The 17178-nt window shown below is 46.1% G+C and overlaps 2 long non-coding RNA genes across 4 annotated transcripts; both read left to right on the forward strand.

Moving 5' to 3' along the window:
• Positions 1-76: 76 nt before the first annotated feature.
• Positions 77-16970, forward strand: LOC133625663 (uncharacterized). 3 transcript variants are annotated; one of them, XR_009818977.1, is made up of 4 exons: positions 77-141; positions 6141-6426; positions 6525-6612; positions 15762-16970. It is a non-coding gene; the product is annotated as an uncharacterized LOC133625663 (long non-coding RNA). The 3 variants fall into 3 exon arrangements; XR_009818976.1 differs by lacking the exon at positions 15762-16970 and adding an exon at positions 7288-8193; XR_009818978.1 differs by having other exon boundaries at positions 89-163.
• LOC133625662 (uncharacterized) lies at positions 177-1662 on the forward strand. The gene is made up of 2 exons (XR_009818975.1): positions 177-1037; positions 1269-1662. It is a non-coding gene; the product is annotated as an uncharacterized LOC133625662 (long non-coding RNA).
• Positions 16971-17178: the final 208 nt, after the last annotated feature.

The following is a 17178-nucleotide window of genomic DNA, read 5'->3' on the forward strand; positions in this document are numbered from 1 at the left end:
GCCGCGCCACTGCGGGCGGCTCGGCAGCGCCGTCGCCATTGCCCTGGTCGCGGCGAGGCGGGCTGGGGGCGAGGCGGGCGGGTGGGCGGGCGCCGGAGCGAGGCCCGTCGGCTGAGGTGAAAAAACCGCGGTTGTGCTGAGGTAAAAGCCCGCTGATGCCGAGGTAACGCGCCCGTCCCGCCGCCCCGGGCCCTCTCGCGGGGGCCGGAGTCCGCTCGGCGGGGAGGGCTGCGGGCGGGGCGGGAGGCGCGTCCCGCCGCGGGGCGCCGGGGCCGGCCTGGCCGTGCGGGGCCGCCGGAGGGACCCAGCCGCTTCGGGCACGGCCGCAGCTTCCTGGCTCTGCTCGGGAGTGAGCCGATGCCGACGGCTTTATTCCTCCGCGACAGGGTTTCTGCAGCCCGGCACCCCTTACCCTCGCGTTTCTTTAGCAGCGTGTGATTGCTGCCCAAATAACTGCGGTTTGCTTTGTTTCAAGGCGTATTTGTATGTATAGAGGCCAGCACGAGTGCTTCTAGATTATATTGTTAAATATCATACATTTTGTTTATATTTGTTTACCTGAAGGCTTGGTGATCCGTGTTTTGTTGTTGGCTTCGTTTCCCCAAAATACAAGTAATAGCGTTAATATGACTGTTACATTTGAAAATGTTATCCACTGTCTCCTCTGTGTTTCTCACCGAAAAGGGGAAAAAAAATCCTTTAGTAAGCAGCAGCCCTCTTGTGTCAATGGGGCCAAAACCCCCTGAGCTACAGGCATTTTTTATGAAATGAGCTCAACAGCAGGTTGGGAGTTGGTTGCTCTGACGGGTCAGTCATGTCCTCCCGTTTGTGCAGGTAGCAAGTTCAGAACCCTCTGAGCGTTCCTAATCCTACAAAGGATACTTAGTTTTTGTCCCGCTTAGCTTTTTGACTCAGCTTACCCTCCAGCTATGTCAGCACCAGGTTGGCACAATGGAGGAGGTGAGACTGTGGCAGACTCGGTTTAGAGTGACTTAAGCTGCTGTGACACTACTTTCTGAACTGACCATTTTAGCCAGGTAAGTTCCCTGGTCCAGCTCACACAGAGGAACTTGGGACACGAGATGCAATAAAAGCTCACCTCTATCAAAGCTTGAGTGTGATGAATGTGAACAGTTTTGCCATGTGTCTCAGAACACCTCTTGCATGGCGTAAGAAATAATGCCTCCCCTAATTTTTTTTACCTATAGACTATGCATTTCCACTTCATTACAGTCTTTCCTCACATGTCATAGTTTTAAATCTCTCAGGATGCTCGTTTCTTCTCCCTGTGTCATCTCAAAATCATTCACATCTCTTTGGAACTGCAGCACCCAAGACTGGATACAGTACTACAGCTGAGGCCTCAACACCACCAGCATCTGCTGTCACAGCCCACATTCCTGTTCACATGTGCTAATACAGATACTTTCGAATGGGTGTGAGCTGTTCATGATTTTGCTGGCCTGTTTTAGCCCCTCATCCATTTCTGCTGACCTGCCGAGCCAGTTCTTTCTCTCTCAAGTTGACAGTAATGCTAATTGAGAAATGATTTACTCCAACAGCCCTAATGCTCTCCTGTCATTTTTACTGCTGGACAGATGGACAGACGAGCGGTCAAGACATCTGTTGCAATAAAATTCCATGTGATTTTAAGTTGGAAAACTGTAGCCTTTGTCATCCTTTGTAAATCAATTCCATTTGTGGTGTTTTAAAAAACAAAACTTAGCTAAGGTTGAGCAGTGCCACGGGTAGAGAATGGTCGTGTAACAAAACTTAGAGAGAGGTTTGTACATATCTGTACATTTTTAGAACTTTCAACTCAAACTGTCAACCAGCTAAAATAATCTAAGTGCAAGCAAGGTTTGATAGCAAAGAATGTAAGTCAGGGGGATTTAATATCAATACAAGGTTAAGTTGGTAAAAACACTGCCCCCATCAGTGAGGAACGGAACCTGTAGATGTGTATGTTTTACTTTGTTATAGGGATGTAATTCTGTTAGTTGTGCTTGTCAGTGACATGCTTTAATTCCCAGATTTATTCACTGCCCTGTGTGCTGCTTTTGATCTGGACTGAATGATGAGCAACTCAGAGTTATTGATAGCATCCTCTTTAAAAGGGGAGTTGTAGCACAGTCTGATGGCTAGACTGGCCTTTTAGGTCAAGCTGAGCGTGTCATTTGACATGGTTGTACTTTGGTCTGCCCAGTATGAAATTAAATCTGTCTTTGTAAAACACCTAAAGTCTAAAACTAAAGCATGTGGTGTGGGTGTTTGTTAAAATAACTGCCTCAGAAGGGGTAAAAGTCAAGACTGCTCTCCAAGTTCACCATCCCGTGCACATCCTGCAGTTCTGGGCCCCTCAGCTCAAGGACAGGGAGCTGCTAGAGAGAGTTCAGCACAGGGCCACAACGATGATGGAGTGAAGCATCTCCCTTCTGATGAAAGGCTGAGGGAGCTGGGGCTCTGAAGCTTGGAGGAGACTGAGGGGGGACCTCACTAATGTTTACAAACCCATAAAGGGTGGGTGTCGGGAGGATGGAGCCAGGCTCTTCTCAGTGATGTCCAACGATAGGACAAAGGGCAGTGAGTACAAGCTGGAACATCAGAGGTTCCAAAGAAGTACAAGGAAGAATTTCTTCCCTGTTCAGGTGAGGGAGCACTGGAAGAGGCTGCACAGATGAGTTGTTGAGTCTCCTTCTCTGGAGACATTCAAAACCCACCTGGATGAGTTCCTGTGTGACCTACTCTAGGTAGTCCTGCTCTGGCAGGGTGGTTGGACTGGATAATCTTTTGAGGTCCCTTCAAACCCTTAAAATTCTGTGGTTCTTTAGGCAATAGCTATAGAATTAGTTCTTCATTCTTCACTAGGGCTGGACAGGGGTGGTAAAAGATGCATTCAGGTAGTTTATGATATGAAAAATGCATGTTGTGGTATGTTTCTCCATTTTGATTGTGTAAAGCATTTTGGTGATGTGTCCTGGATTGAGCCATGTTTGTATGGTAACAATTCCAGGAAAATACAGGCTTTGTCAGGGAATAAACAGAAATCTTACCTTTTCTTTATCACTCGGCCAGCAGCGTTTACAGAGTTGGTCTCCCTTTTCCAGGTTGCTTCCTTTTTCTCTACTTTGGTCTATAAAGTCACCGTCTGTGAGGAGATTTAAGACCACAATGTGTAAAACTGCTACTGTTTCAAAGGGCCCCTGTTACAATTCTCTGTTTAGTCTGTATTCTGTAAAAACTGCTACTTTAAAAGTGATTACAGGAATCCTGAGCAGAGATTAGGAAGAAATAGAAGAAGTACAAGAGGTGTGGTACCTAGATAGGTATCTGTATATTTCTATCTCTGTATAAATACATATCATATCCATTTGCAAGAATAAAAATTACCTGCCATCATCTAAAGTTCACATGGCTGACATCTCACACACAGGAACATAGGCCTGTGCATAAAAGTCTGGATGCATTCAGTACCTGCAGCCTTTCCTGAAGCTCTACAAGCAATGATGAGTCCTTCTGATCACTGTTTCTCCACTGCTGTCAAAGGCACAAGACAAGCCTCTCCTTTTTAAAAGTTATACTTTCTTACAAAAGGCATTTTTTAAAATAGCTTAGAAAGGAATTTTCAGGGCCAGCTCCTCACCAGTTAAGCCCTGTCCCTTTTTAGCACCCAAACCCTCAGAACAGCAAACAAGACTCCTCCAAAAGAGAGGTTTTTTGCACCAGTGACTCAGATTTGTGCTCCTGCACAGGGTTTTTTTGTGTGTGACTGAAGTTCCACTATAGACCATCTGTTGTGGCCACCCAGGCAGGAGTATGGAGCTGGCATCCACACTGGCATTCTGCTTTTTACACAGCAGCTTATCAGACAGGATTGCTACAGAGATACCATGGTGGAAGTCCTGCTCCATTGAAATGAAACAGAAACAGATCTAGCTGGAGCTTGTAAATGTTTCACGTAGCACATCTGACAGGTATTTACCTACAGTAAGGGTCACAGAAAAGGAGCATTATTGGGGTACCATGGGATTAGTTCAGATTTCCCTGTTCCAATACTGGTAAGCAAGAAAAGGCTCCATCTCCCCAGAGAACTAATTATTCAGACCAGCAGGAAGAAGAGCAGAAAGAGAAAGTGTTATGGAGGAAGCAGCAGTGCTGATTGAAGAGGCAAATGAGCATGTGGACAAGGCTTTTACCAAAAGCGAACCCAGTGCAATGCTGCATCAAAGCACCTGTCCTGCTCCATCAGCTTGATTGAAACAGCAGAGTCTGGTAAAAAAAACTGTTTACTTTTGAATCAAATTCATCTGCCGTGAGAAAACATTCTCTTCACCCTGCGGTTGGCTTCTGATGTGTACAGTTTGTATTTTGGGGAGGAATGGTGTGTCCAGCTTTGGGGCAACATTTGTAATCACTAGACTCATGTTTCTGTGATAACAAGTGCTTGTGACTTTCTGCCTGACGTTCCTCCTGCTATCAGCTACACAGTAACACTGTTGGTGCCCTCAGGAGCTGAATTCCTGATGCCTGTGTGGGATGGGGATTTTTAGGGTCATGGACGCCACTACCCGAATGGGAACTAATTCTTCCTCTCTGTTTACAGACACTGCGTTGTTTGAAGTCTGTTTTTGTAGTCAATGTGGCAAGCTAAGTAGGAGCTTGCTTGCCTTGGCAGCTGGCTGGCTGACTCCTCCTAGCTCAATGCTGCTTTCGTTTATTCCCCAATTCCCAGTTTTGTTCTTATTTTCTCCCCCTCCCCCAGTGTCTTCGCTTGCCTTCAGGCCCCAGGCGCTCCTTTGAGCCTAGTTTTCTGAATTTTTGGGTTACCTTTCTCTCCCTGCCTGTTTACCTCTCCTTCTTTGGGTTCCTCTAAGCAGCTGCCTCTTAAGATTCCAGCACTTCTCTCCTGGGGCAGCGCCCACGGGGCTGCCTCTGGCACCTGACACAGCGCCTGGAAGCAGCATGTGCCTGTGTGCTACATGTCCCCTGTGCCACTGGGGTATGGCTGAATCCCAAAGTGTTTCTTTGCTTCACAATCAAGCATCCTCGTTTCAGTTATCTCTGTGTTGAATGCAATAGAAGCCAAACGTATATGCTGTCATGATCTCCCAGAATACATAAAGCTGTCCTCTTCAGATAAGCACCCCTCAGCTGCAGCCCAGCTTCCTACATCAGCACATCTCAAAATGAAGTGAAATACCTGTGTGTGGTTCAGGTGTCTGGCAGTGCTTGAACTGATGCTCTAATGGCACTTAGAACATAGAATCATAGAATGGTAGGGGTTGGAAGGGACTTTTACAGATCATCCAGTCCAACACCCCTGCCAAAGCAGATCCACCTAGATCAGGTCACAAAGGAACGTGTCCAGGTGGGTCTTGAACACCTCCAGAGAAGGAGCCTCCACACCCTCCCTGGGCAGCCTGTGCCAGGGCTCCCTCACCTCAACACTGAAAGAGTTTTTCCTTATATTTAAATGGAACTTTTTGTGTTCCAGCTTCAGCCCATTACCCCTTGTCCTGTTGCTAGATACCATAGAAAAAAGGGATGTCCCAGCTTCCTGATACCCACTCTTTAGATAATTGTAAATATTAATAAGATACTCCCTCAGTCTTCTCCAGACTAAACAGCCCCAGTTCCCGCAGCCTTTCCTCATAAGGAAGATGCTCCAGTCCCCTGATCATCTTGGTGGCCCTGCACTGGCCTCTCTCCAGCACTTCCCTGTCCCTCTTGAGCTGAGGAGCCCAGAACTGGACACAGGACTCCAGATGAGGCCTCACTAGGGCAGAGTAGAGGGGGAGCAGAACCTCCCTTGACCTGCTGCCCATTGGCTTTCTTGGCCATGAGGGCACATTGCTGGCTTATGGTTAATTTATTATCAATCAGGACTCCCAGGTCTCTCTCTGCAGAGCTGCTCTCCAGCAGGTCAATCCCCAGCCTGTCCTCGTGCATGGGGTTGTTCCTCCCCACATGCAGGACTCTGCACTTGTCCTTGTTGAACCTCATGAGGTTCCTCTCTGCCCAACTCTCCAGCTGGTTGAGATCCCGCTGAATGGCAGCACAGCCTCTGGGGAATCAGCCAGTGCTCCCAGTGTGGTGTCATCAGGGAACTTGCTGAGGGCACACTCTGTCCCCTCATCCAGGTCGTTGATGAAGATGTTGAACAAGACTGGCCCCAGAATCGATCCCTGAGGATCTCCACTGGCCACAGGCCTCCAACTCGACTCTGTGCCATTGATCACCACCCTCTGGGCTCTGTCACTTCCCACATCTCCAGTGAAACACTGAGCAGCTCCTCCCAAACTTGGTGCCTCTCATGGTTATAACAGCAGTTGATAAAACACTGGAGATTTTCCCTAAGCACAGGGACCCTGGGGACACAGCAGGCTGAGATGGAGGTAACTTGTACTCTTTATTATAAAAGAACAAGTAAGTATTCACACTGTGGGCTTTTCTTTTTTCAACTTGCTTTATGTTCTTTATCTCATGGGACAGCTTTAACCTATTAGATACTTTAACATTTTCAGATTACAGCAAATGAAAGTGTTACAGTCTGTAGCTCAGCACAGCGTTGTGGGGAGTGCTTCACATCAGAGGGAATCCTCCAGCCCTTAAGTAAGTTTAAAATGTAAGTTTTATTGGGTTCCAAAGCTTGTGGTATAAAGCTGGGCAGAGGAAACGCTGTACAGATGCAGAGAGCACTTTGAACAATTTCTTAAGAGACGTGGAGAGCAAAGCTTGGAAAGAAGTGGCTGTTAGTCACAGGTCTAAGCACAGATCCTGCTCCTGCGAGGCTGCTACATGAGCAGACGTGTCCTCACACTCACCAAAACCAAGCCCACCATAAGCAGGGTTGTAGTTCTTTCGTGACCCTGTACAGGAAGGACAGATACCCTGTAAATAACTAGTAGGAAAGGACTATAAACCCTAGAAAAAGGCAGAAGTTGATTAGATTCAGATGGAAAATCGCACAGAATACCCTAAACCATCTCCTGACTAAGCAGATCACACAGAAGCAGATTACAGGAACAAGAATAAAAATGGTTTTCTGTGCAAGTGCTGGAAGTTTAAAAGTGTGGTTGGAGAGATGAGAATGTCTCACTTCCAAGGTGCACATCCATAGAACTGATCTTTGGGAAATGCTGAGAAGAGATGGCATTAAAGCCCCTCCAGCACTCAGTGACAAAAGGAGGCAAAAAAGCCAATGTTAGGAAAGGAATAGTGAATAAAATGGAAAACACCATCATACCATTGTAAAACTTCCTTCTCTTTAACTCTGCATTGGTATAGACTGCCTCTAGAAAAAAGAATATCAAGAAAGCCAAAGGAGTAAGATGGCTGGGTACAGTTCCTGCATAAGGAGAGTCAATGCACCAGGGTTCTTGAGCTCAGAAGAAAAAAACTGGAGGCTGAGTCTGACAAGGGCCTGTCAAGCCCTTGGACGGAAGAGAGATGGGCAACTTCTTGCTCAAAACTGCTTTGTGTTATCCTTTGTGTTTTCTGGCAAGATGGAGCATTACAACCTTCCATGTCCTGTTCTAGAGGCAAAAAGTATGAACATGTTCAAATAAAACAGAATTTAAATGCTCAAGGGCACCAAGGAGATAAATTGTCCTTGTACATGACCAGGCTGCCGTAATTGCAACACACGTTACATGTGCAACACCTGAATGAGTTGAGAAGCTTATTTGCCACTAAATAAAAAAGTACCACTATCAACTTTGACAATCTGTTCTATAGAGAAGTCTAGACACCAGCTTTAGGGTAAGGTAACTCAGTGAATGTAGAAGAATTTGAGCTGATATAAAGCCAGTGAGAAGATGTGGCGTGTTACTGGTGTCGAGTGGCTTTGACGCGTTACCTAGTCCCCACGCTTAGAGAATTCTCAGCATTATCCAGTGTCAGGTGAGTCCCAGAAGAATTTATAGCAAGAATCAATAGCCAAGACTTGAATGAGACAAGGTCAAAAATAGAGCTGAGATTTTCCTTTTTAAGAAGAAGCAAAGAGGAGTTCAAACCATGATTTGCTAAGGCACCAAGCAGCACCTCTGGAAAATTCATTATCAACTATATTTAGTATGTTCAAAGAAATTGTGGCTCCCACTTGAGCCATTTCAGCTCAAATAGAGATAAAAAACTCCCAATCTAATCACACAGACACTTGTTCATCTTGAATAAATAAATATTTAATGGGATTGTGCACTTCTGAGTCATGTTTAGTTATGATATATATGTCTTTCTAGGTGAGCTCCTACTTCTGAGCAGATTAATCTCCAACTGCAGTTCTCTAGGTGTGCATCTGTACTCTGTGTGTTGAAGTCCATCAAAATAAACCAGACAATGAAACACTGAGAGCTTTTAGCACACACATGGCTAACAAGAGCCCTTCAAACACACCTTTCCCTGCAGGTTTGGTTTAGAATAATTCCTGTATCTTGCAGTTACTGTGGTTTAATGGTGAGAGAGGTTTTTTTCAGTCCCATAATCTTTGCAGAGCTCAGTTCTGGAAGTTCGATGGCCATCTTGTAGCTCAAGTGTGATACAGTCCTGGGCAGCACTGTTCACTGGGATATACTCTTCAGTGCCTGCTTGAGGGGTTTTTTTCTTTTCCCTGGTTTATATCTAGGTCAAATTTGTGTTGTGATCTTAGGTTTCTTTCTTGAAAACTCACTGCAGCTTCATTTGGGATCTTAAAATATTTCATAAGCCACATCCTGGAAAATAGGAAAACTAGTTTTCTCCATCTTCTACATAAAACATCATTTCAGAGTTACCAAACTTCCTCCCAAGGTACATCATTATTGATCCAGAATTTCATTCCTTGACATTCAGACTATTCTGATCACATCGTCTGTAATTCCACACTCACTTAGACCTACGCCAGGTCTCTGCCCAATGTGATCTTGCTATGGGAAGGAACAACCCCATGCACCAGGACAGGCTGGGGATTGACCTGCTGAGGGCAGCTCTGCAGAGAGAGACCTGGGAGTGCTGGCTGATAATGAACTAACTGTGAGCCAGCAATGTGCCCTCGTGGGCAAGGAGGCCAATGACATCCTGGGGGCATCAAGAAGAGTGTGGGCAGCAGGTCAAGGGAGGTTCTGCTCCCCCTCTACTCTGCCCCGGTGAGGCCTCATCTGGAGTCCTGTGGCCAGTTCTGGGCTCCTCAGCTCAAGAGGGACAGGGAGCTGCTGGAGAGAGGCCAGTGCAGGGCCACCAAGATGATCAGGGGACTGGAGCATCTTCCTTATGAGGAAAGGCAGCGGGACCTGGGGCTGTTTAGTCTGGAGGAGACTGAGGGGGGATCTCAGTTACAAATATCTAAATGGTGGGTGTCAGGAGGCTGAGGCATCCCTTTTTTCTTCTTTTGTATCTAGTAACAGGACAAGGGGTGATGGGCTGAAGCTGAAACACAAAAAGTTCCATTTAAACATAAGAACTATTTCACTGTGAGGTGAGGGAGCCCTGGCACAGGCTGCCCAGGGAGGGTGCGGAGTCCCCTTCTCTGGAGGTCTTCAAGACCCACCTGGACACGTTCCTGTGTGACCTGATCTAGGTGGGACCTGCTTCTGCAGGGGTGTTGGACTGGATGATCTGTAAAAGTCCCTTCCAACCCCTACCATTCTATGATTCTGCTTTTCTTTGGGATATAGTATCTTTGGGATACTGTTCCAATGCACAACAGTGAATATGCTGTAGAGATTCTTTTTGTAAGTCTTGGTAGCGTGGCACATAGCAAACTGTTTTGATGCATATGTGCAAGCAGTTTAGCTTGCCTCCTGTTCCCCACGACAGCTCACTGCTTTGCTTTAACAAATTGACAGAATTGTACCAAATACACATGCCCAAGCTTTCATAAGGTACTGTTGCCCATCATCTTGTTCAAATTGTTCCTTCAAGAAAGTTACCATCCAGTGTTGGTCCCGCTGGTGATCATCTGCAGGGGACATCAACCAGAATGCTGGGTATGCAGAATTCTTCTATTTCAGTGGAAAAAAATGTTTTCCATCTGAAATGTTATCTGCTTACTCAAGCCATTAGAGAGAAATATAAGTAAGGAGGTCTTCTTTCAACTGAGGTTTACAAAAATCCTCACTGCCTCCCGAGAGGAAAAAATGGTAAAAGACAGTTGCAGGGGAAAAAAAAGTAGGGCATCTATTGCTGCTACTTGTTTAATTTTATTTGATTTACTGTACTTAACTTTTCTCTTTGTTGGCAAAAACAACCTTAGCTGTTGCTAATGCTGCTTGCCAGCGTCTCCATCTGCATCTTGGGTTACTTCTTGGATTTGTTCTCTTCACATTTGCAGAATTCTGCCTGCATCCCCTCAGCTCTCATGGGATTTTTTTCCCTTTGGTGGTTGCCACTCACAGCAGCACCAAGCTACTCACACTGTGGATGACATTTTCCTCTAGTTAAAGACACCTGAGCCCAGTTCCCTCTCAAGTGTCTTACGTGGTCTTGGTGATCACCGTGAATGATAAAGAAATGCCTCTGTCTCATCTTTAGAGGTGCTGGATTCACACATTTCAGTTGTGTCAGTAGTGCCAAACTCCCTTCTGGAGGATTGATCTTAATTAGTCTCAGCTTGTAGTTTTGCCACGTAGGTTTATTTTGAAACTGGGCTTTCCCTTATCTTACCTTTTGTAGATAATTCCTAGAGCAGCTCATAAAGCAGTCAGCCTCAAAGTCAGTGCCCTGTTTGTTCTGAATTTCTGTCTGGCCTGTTTGCCGCTCACCTTTACATTGATTATGTATATGCCTCTGTGTGTGCATATTTGTAATGCTCTCTGTCTTGCTCAAGTTCAATTTCACTACATAAAACAAGCTTTTCTCTTGAGCTTTCATGTCCCAGTTGTTTTATTAGCATTCTAACAAGTCAGCTCATACAAGGCACATCCACCACACATCTGAATAAAAGTAAACATCCTGCGTTTCTCAGCCTTCTATAAACCCCAACAGATGGCTGCTACTTTTACAAACTGTGCTGAATAGGATGCCTCACATTTCCCATGCAACAGACTTATTTCTGGAATCCAAACCCAGCGTACTGCACCAAACCCAGTATACATTGATCTAACCACAAAATGGTTTAGCCCAAATCAGGGCATAACTTACACCGCTGATCCATCCAAAGTTACAGGAGAACTGGTAACAGCTTCTGCCCATAGATCCTTGATCACTGAGCCTAAAGGTCCTTTGTGCAGTACTTCTGTTTGTTAGAATCTTTGTGTGTTTATTTTTTTCACTGAGAACAAGTATTTTTTTGGAGACAGATGGTAGTTCTTGGAACGACTGCATTTCACCTTAAGGCTCAGAGCCAGTCCTTGATCAGGGACTGAGCTGCCTCAGTCAGCTACCTCTGCTAACATCCAGGAGACAGGCCAGTGGTGTGTGCCTTAGCCCCGTTTCCCTGCAGCAGCAGTACAATGATGTTGTCCATGCTTAACCCCACCTCTAGAGTCACCTCTCTACAGGAAGGACACTGAAGTGCTGGAGAGGATCCAGAGGTGGGCTACCACGCTAGGAAAGGATTTGGAGCACGTCTCAGATGAGGAAGGGCTGAGGGATCTGGGGCTGTTTAACCTGGAGAAAAGAAGGCTCAGGGGAGACCTCACTCTCTAAAACTACCTGAAAGGAAGCTGTAGCCAGGCAGGGCTTGGTCTGTTCTGCCTAATATCAAGCAATAGAACAAGAGGAAATGGCCTCAAGTTGCACCAGGGGAGGTTCAGGCTGGATGTGAGGAGGAATTTCTTTGCTGACAGGGTTGTGAGGCATTGGAAGGGGCTGCCCAGGGAGATGCTGGAGTCACCATCCCTGGAGGGGTTTCAGAGATGGGTGGATGCTGCACTCAGGGAAATGGTTGACAGGGCTGGGACAAAGGCTGGCACTTCAGTGCCCAGGTGAATTAGCAGCAATGTCAGTCTGTGTGTGTGTGTGTGTGTGTGTGTGTGTGTCTGTGTGTCTGTGTGTGTGTCTGTGTCTGTGTCTGTGTGTGTCTGTGTGTCTGTGTGTCTGTGTGTGTCTGTGTCTGTCTGTGTGTGTGTCTGTGTGTGTGTGTGTCTGTGTGTGTGTGTGTGTCTCTGTGTGTGTGTGTGTGTGTCTGTGTGTCTGTGTCTGTGTCTGTGTCTGTGTCTGTGTCTGTCTGTGTGTCTGTGTGTCTGTCTGTGTCTGTGTCTGTGTGTGTGTCTGTGTGTGTGTCTGTGTGTGTGTCTGTGTGTGTCTGTGTCTGTGTGTGTGTGTGTCTGTGTGTGTGTCTGTCTGTCTGTCTCTGTCTCTCTGTCTCTCTGTCTTCAGGGACCCATTCTTGTCTCCATATTTTTCCCCAAAAAGAAGCAACAAGACAGCTACTTTGGTGCAATGCTGAGGATGTTTTGTCCCAGGGGAAAGGCAGTTCGGGAGTGGGCTTCATTTTTTCGTGCTTAAAACTTTTCTCCACTGAGTAACAGGCTTGGCCCCAGCTACTTGTGCCCACTTTTCCATTGCATGTTAGAGTATGAACCATCAACAGAAAAAAGCCTTTGAAAGACCACTATGAACTCTTCTAGGACTTGTGTACTAACTGTTTTTTTCAATGGGCTACACATCCATTCTCTTGCATTCAAAGGCCCTAAAAATGATGTAATTTATTCAGGAACTAATTCTGAAGAATTAAGACATTTCTGATGTTTCTCCTCCAAACAGACTGTTTACCAAAATGGCTGAGTGCAAGCTAGTCCAGCCTTAGCTGTCTTTGTGTGCCTTCATCAGCCAGAACCTGTCTGAGTCAAGAAAGCCTAACACAAGGTAGGAGCGTATCACAGGGTATTTTTCTCCATCACAGCAATGTAGAAAGCTCCCTGTGGCTCTGGAATGTATACTTTCATTCAGGATCCAGTAGGCATTCACACTCCAAAACCCATCAAAGTCTTATTTCCTAAATCAAGGTTACTTGCATTTCCAGTTTCCTTTAGAATTCATTGAGTTTTTTAAACAAACTACTGCTAAGCCCAATTTCATTGTGTTGTGTGCTATTTTGTACCTCATCCATTGCAGTCTATCACTTTACCATTAGCCAGTTTGCCCTTCAATTCACTATTGAGACATTTCAGCATTACCCAGGAGGCAAGAACTGTGAAACCAGAGAGATTCTACAGGTGTCTCACCAGCATGCTGGTCACAATGATGATTTTTATATAACTCCCCGTAACAGGAGCATCATCTTGGAGTATGTCATGGTTTAGGCCCATCAGGGAACAAAAGACCACGATTAGCCTCAGGTACCAAAGACCTGAGGATTGCCAAAGGGCAGGGAGAGCTTAATTGTTGCTTAAGGTCCAGGACAAAACAGACCAGGCTACTGGGCTTGGGGAAGAAAACAGAAAATAATTTAATGCAACACCAACTAAACCATACCCATAAACCTCCAAAACATAACCAAAATAAAACAACACAGAGTGGTACAACAATGAAGAGTCCCATCAGCCCTTTAAGACCACCTTCTGCCCACTCCTTCCCTCTTCCCGGGCTCATAGCCCTGATCCGGGTGTTTATTATCTCCTCCCTGCCTGCCCGGCCCAGAGGGGCAGGGAATGGGAGTTTCAGTCAGTCTGTTCCTGATGGCTTCTGCCATTTGTCTCTCCTCAGGGCAGGTGGGCTCCGCACCAGTCCTCCCTGCACGTCCGTGGTGTCCCTCACACACACACAGCCCTGCACGGGCTGCTCCCACGTGCATTTATCCCAAAGGCTGCAGCTCCTCTCTGCCTCTCGTGTGGGGCTGCTCTGGGCCCGCAGGCTCCAGCACGGCCTGTGCCATGGCCGCCTCCCCACACAGTCCCTCGCCCGTCCGGGTGCTCTCACACGGAGCTGCTGGTGGCTCTCAGTCCTGCCATTGCCCTCCATGGGTTGCAGGGGCACAGCTGCGTTCTCACCATGGCTTTCAGTGGGGTCTCTGGTCTGGAGCTCCTCCTTCCTTCCTCCTTGTCTGACTGTGGGTTCCGCGTGGTCGCCTCCATCTTGTATCACTCTGACACCTCCTGCCAGCACTTCAAATTCCCATCCCTAAATAGTGCTGGCAGAGGCGCCAGATTGGCCCAGCCGGGCTGCAGGTGGGTCTGAACCCAGGAGCCGGGGGAGAGTCCAGAATCTCTTTATCGGGTCTTCACTGCAACCCGCTCCCCCTGTTACCAAGCAAAAGCTGCTCCTTGCTAAAGCAGGACAACATAGTTTTTCTGTGGTTAAGCAGAGTACACTGTTAGTCAAGACCTCTCACTAGTTTGAGTAGGAGATGAAACTGTTCTGCCTGTCTTCCAACAGCTTCTTCTGTTTCCTTGAAGAGAGCCTGCCTAGGCGGTTATGTCCATTTCTCCACTAATGGGACTAATTGTCATTGACTTGTGTTTGCATCCAAAGAGTTTCTTGAGATGATGTGTTTTTTTTACAAAAGGTTGTGCTCAGGAAAATCAATACTGCAGGGAAAAAAAACCCAACCTGTCAACATTTCCCATTATCTAGAGAGGACTTTCTGTTTGCTTTATCATGTGTATCCTGGCCACAGAAAGACGGGCACTGAAATGAGGTGAACGACCTGCATTAATGCCAGTCATTTAGAGTATTTTGCTCATTACAAAATTGCAGTTCTTGGTTTGGGTCTCTAATCCAGAAGAAAGATTTTAGGACTGCTTGCACTGACTCCCTTGCAGGTGTTTCTTTTAAATAAAGTATGAACCACAAAGATGTACTAATTGCTGCCTGTTTTTTTTCCCCCAGTTTTTTTACCACAGCCGTGCCTCTTCAGCTTTTCCACCGAGTTTTTCAAACTCAGCAAAAACATCTGTGAACTGTTTTGCCTGCCACAGTAAGACACATGTTTATGCATGTGGATTACTTCCCTTCTCACCTGGGAAGCTGGACAGAAGTATAAACTTATGTACTACAAAACCAGAGTAACTTTTCCACTTGTACAACAAAATTCTAGTTCTGGTATAAACGTGCTTTAGTAAAACCATCATGAATGGTATCAGTAGTCAAATGAGGCATCAAAAATCACTTATTCCTCACCCAGAAAGTTGGATTTAAGTGTAAGCCAAGTCACAAGAGCATATGTCATTTCATAGAATCACAGAATGGTAGGGGTTGGAAGGGACCTTTAGAGCTCATCCAGTCTAACCTCCCTGCAGAAGCAGGTCTCACCTAGATCAGGTCACACAGGAACGTGTCCAGGTGGGTCCTGAAGACCTCCAGAGAAGGAGACTCCACACCCTCCCTGGGCAGCCTGTGCCAGGGCTCCCTCATCTCACAGTAAATAGATTTTTCTTCTGTTTAAATGGAACTTTTTGTGTTCCAGCTTCATCCCATTATCCCTTGTCCTGTCACTAGATAACAACAGAAAAAAATGCTGCCCCAACCTCCTGACACCCACCATTTAGATACTTGTAAGTATTAATCTCTATTAATGAGATCTCTCCTCACTCTCCTGCAGACTAAACAGCCCCAGTTCCTGCCACCTTTCCTCATAAGGAAGATGCTCCAGTTTCTACTGCTGTTTGCTGTCACGAGGAGCAATGTACAGCCATGCCAGTTTTAAATGGGAGAGAAGCTTCCTGTGAAAATGTTCCTCAGAATCACAGCCTAAAACACAAGCAATCAGAGGCCTTCAGTAAACACAGGCAGCCTCTTGCCTTCTTGCTCTGTACTCCTGCATAGATCCTGCATTATGTGTCTATCCTACATCTAGCTCATTGTTTTTTCTCTATTAATTCATAACTACTGTGCTTACCCCACAGCTGCCCAAAATCTGTTCAACCCAGTCGGGGCTACATTGCAGCCAGACAGAATGAAAGCAACATCAAGCTAATCAAGACCTTGAAGAGGGCAGCAACCTGGGTGGCTGTTAAAAGAAGATTACAGCAAGCTCAAACAGTCCAGGAGAGAATACAAATAACTCCTTGCGAGCGTAAATAAAGCACATTCAAATGTGTTTAATTGTGCTTGCCAGTCTGAAAATCTGGCTCATCATTCTTCTTCCCATTTCTCAGTCAGAGGGTCACTGGTGCCTGAAAACACGGATATGCCAAGGAAGCCAGTTCCTCTTGGGAGCACGACTCTGCTCCACACAGACATTTTCCCTTCTGTCACTTGGCATAACTCCGTATGTGACTCGAAAATCCAAAATATAAACAAGAGAGAGGAACCAGGGCCAATAGTGTTGCAAGCAGAATTCTCAGATCTTTCCACTAAGTGAAAACTACTTCTCCTCTAGAAATATTTCTCCATTCCTTTTAGCTTAACCAGAATGATTTCTTTGTAACTTTTAACTTACAAGGAAATGGGGGCAAAAATAACCATAGTCAAACACACAAGTATTGGACTGTAAAACACACCATTCAGGGCCTCCCTCTGTGATATACACTTCAGCAGGGAGGTGTGTCCCATCTTGACAGTCTCTTCCTCTCAACTGCTTATTTCTTTTCTCTTTCTTTTCCCAGGATCATTTTTCCTTTGTTGTTCTGTAATGTCTTGCAAATACAGTTATGAAATATGTAAATGTGCCTTCCTTCCTGCCATTCTCACCTGTGTTACAAGTTAAAAACCTTCAGTGTGTTTACACATCGTTCTAAGGAGGAACTGTCCCCCCTTTACTACCTTCTGCTCGTTCCCATGTCCCAGGATGCACAAAATTACTGCAGCTTTGCAGGTTTTTCCTGAAAATTGGTAAATGATACACCCAAGCTAAACAGATGGAAAATCCACCACGAGCACACACAGGCACCTTCTGAAAGCCAAGTGTAAGCTGTTACCTTCCTTCAGTTCCTCGTGGATCGTGGGGAGTGTGGACCTGCTCCCAGTGTGGCACTGAATAGGAGGAGGGTTTATGTTAAGATCTCTCTGGAGTAGTTGCTTAAGTAATAACCTGTCTTCTTTCTCCAGGTGGAGCACCTGGTTCTGCTCTGGAAGGTGACCCCGGGAGGCTTTTTGCATGGAGTCACACTGTCCTATATGTGGACATCCTTTACTAACAGTTATAGTTATGGCATCTCCTTCAGCAATTGCTTTGGTTGTCACTCCACTACCTCTTTAGACAAGTTGCTCTTTTGTTACTCATCAGATCCTTCCAACATCCCTCCAGAGCCACTGATGCTGTCGTGACGTGCTACTGTCAAGGCAGCCAAGCAAAGAGGGAAGCGGTTGCAAAAGCTACTT

This window comes from Colius striatus, chromosome 6, assembly GCF_028858725.1.
Source record: "Colius striatus isolate bColStr4 chromosome 6, bColStr4.1.hap1, whole genome shotgun sequence".
Classification (NCBI taxonomy): Eukaryota; Metazoa; Chordata; class Aves; order Coliiformes; family Coliidae; genus Colius; species Colius striatus.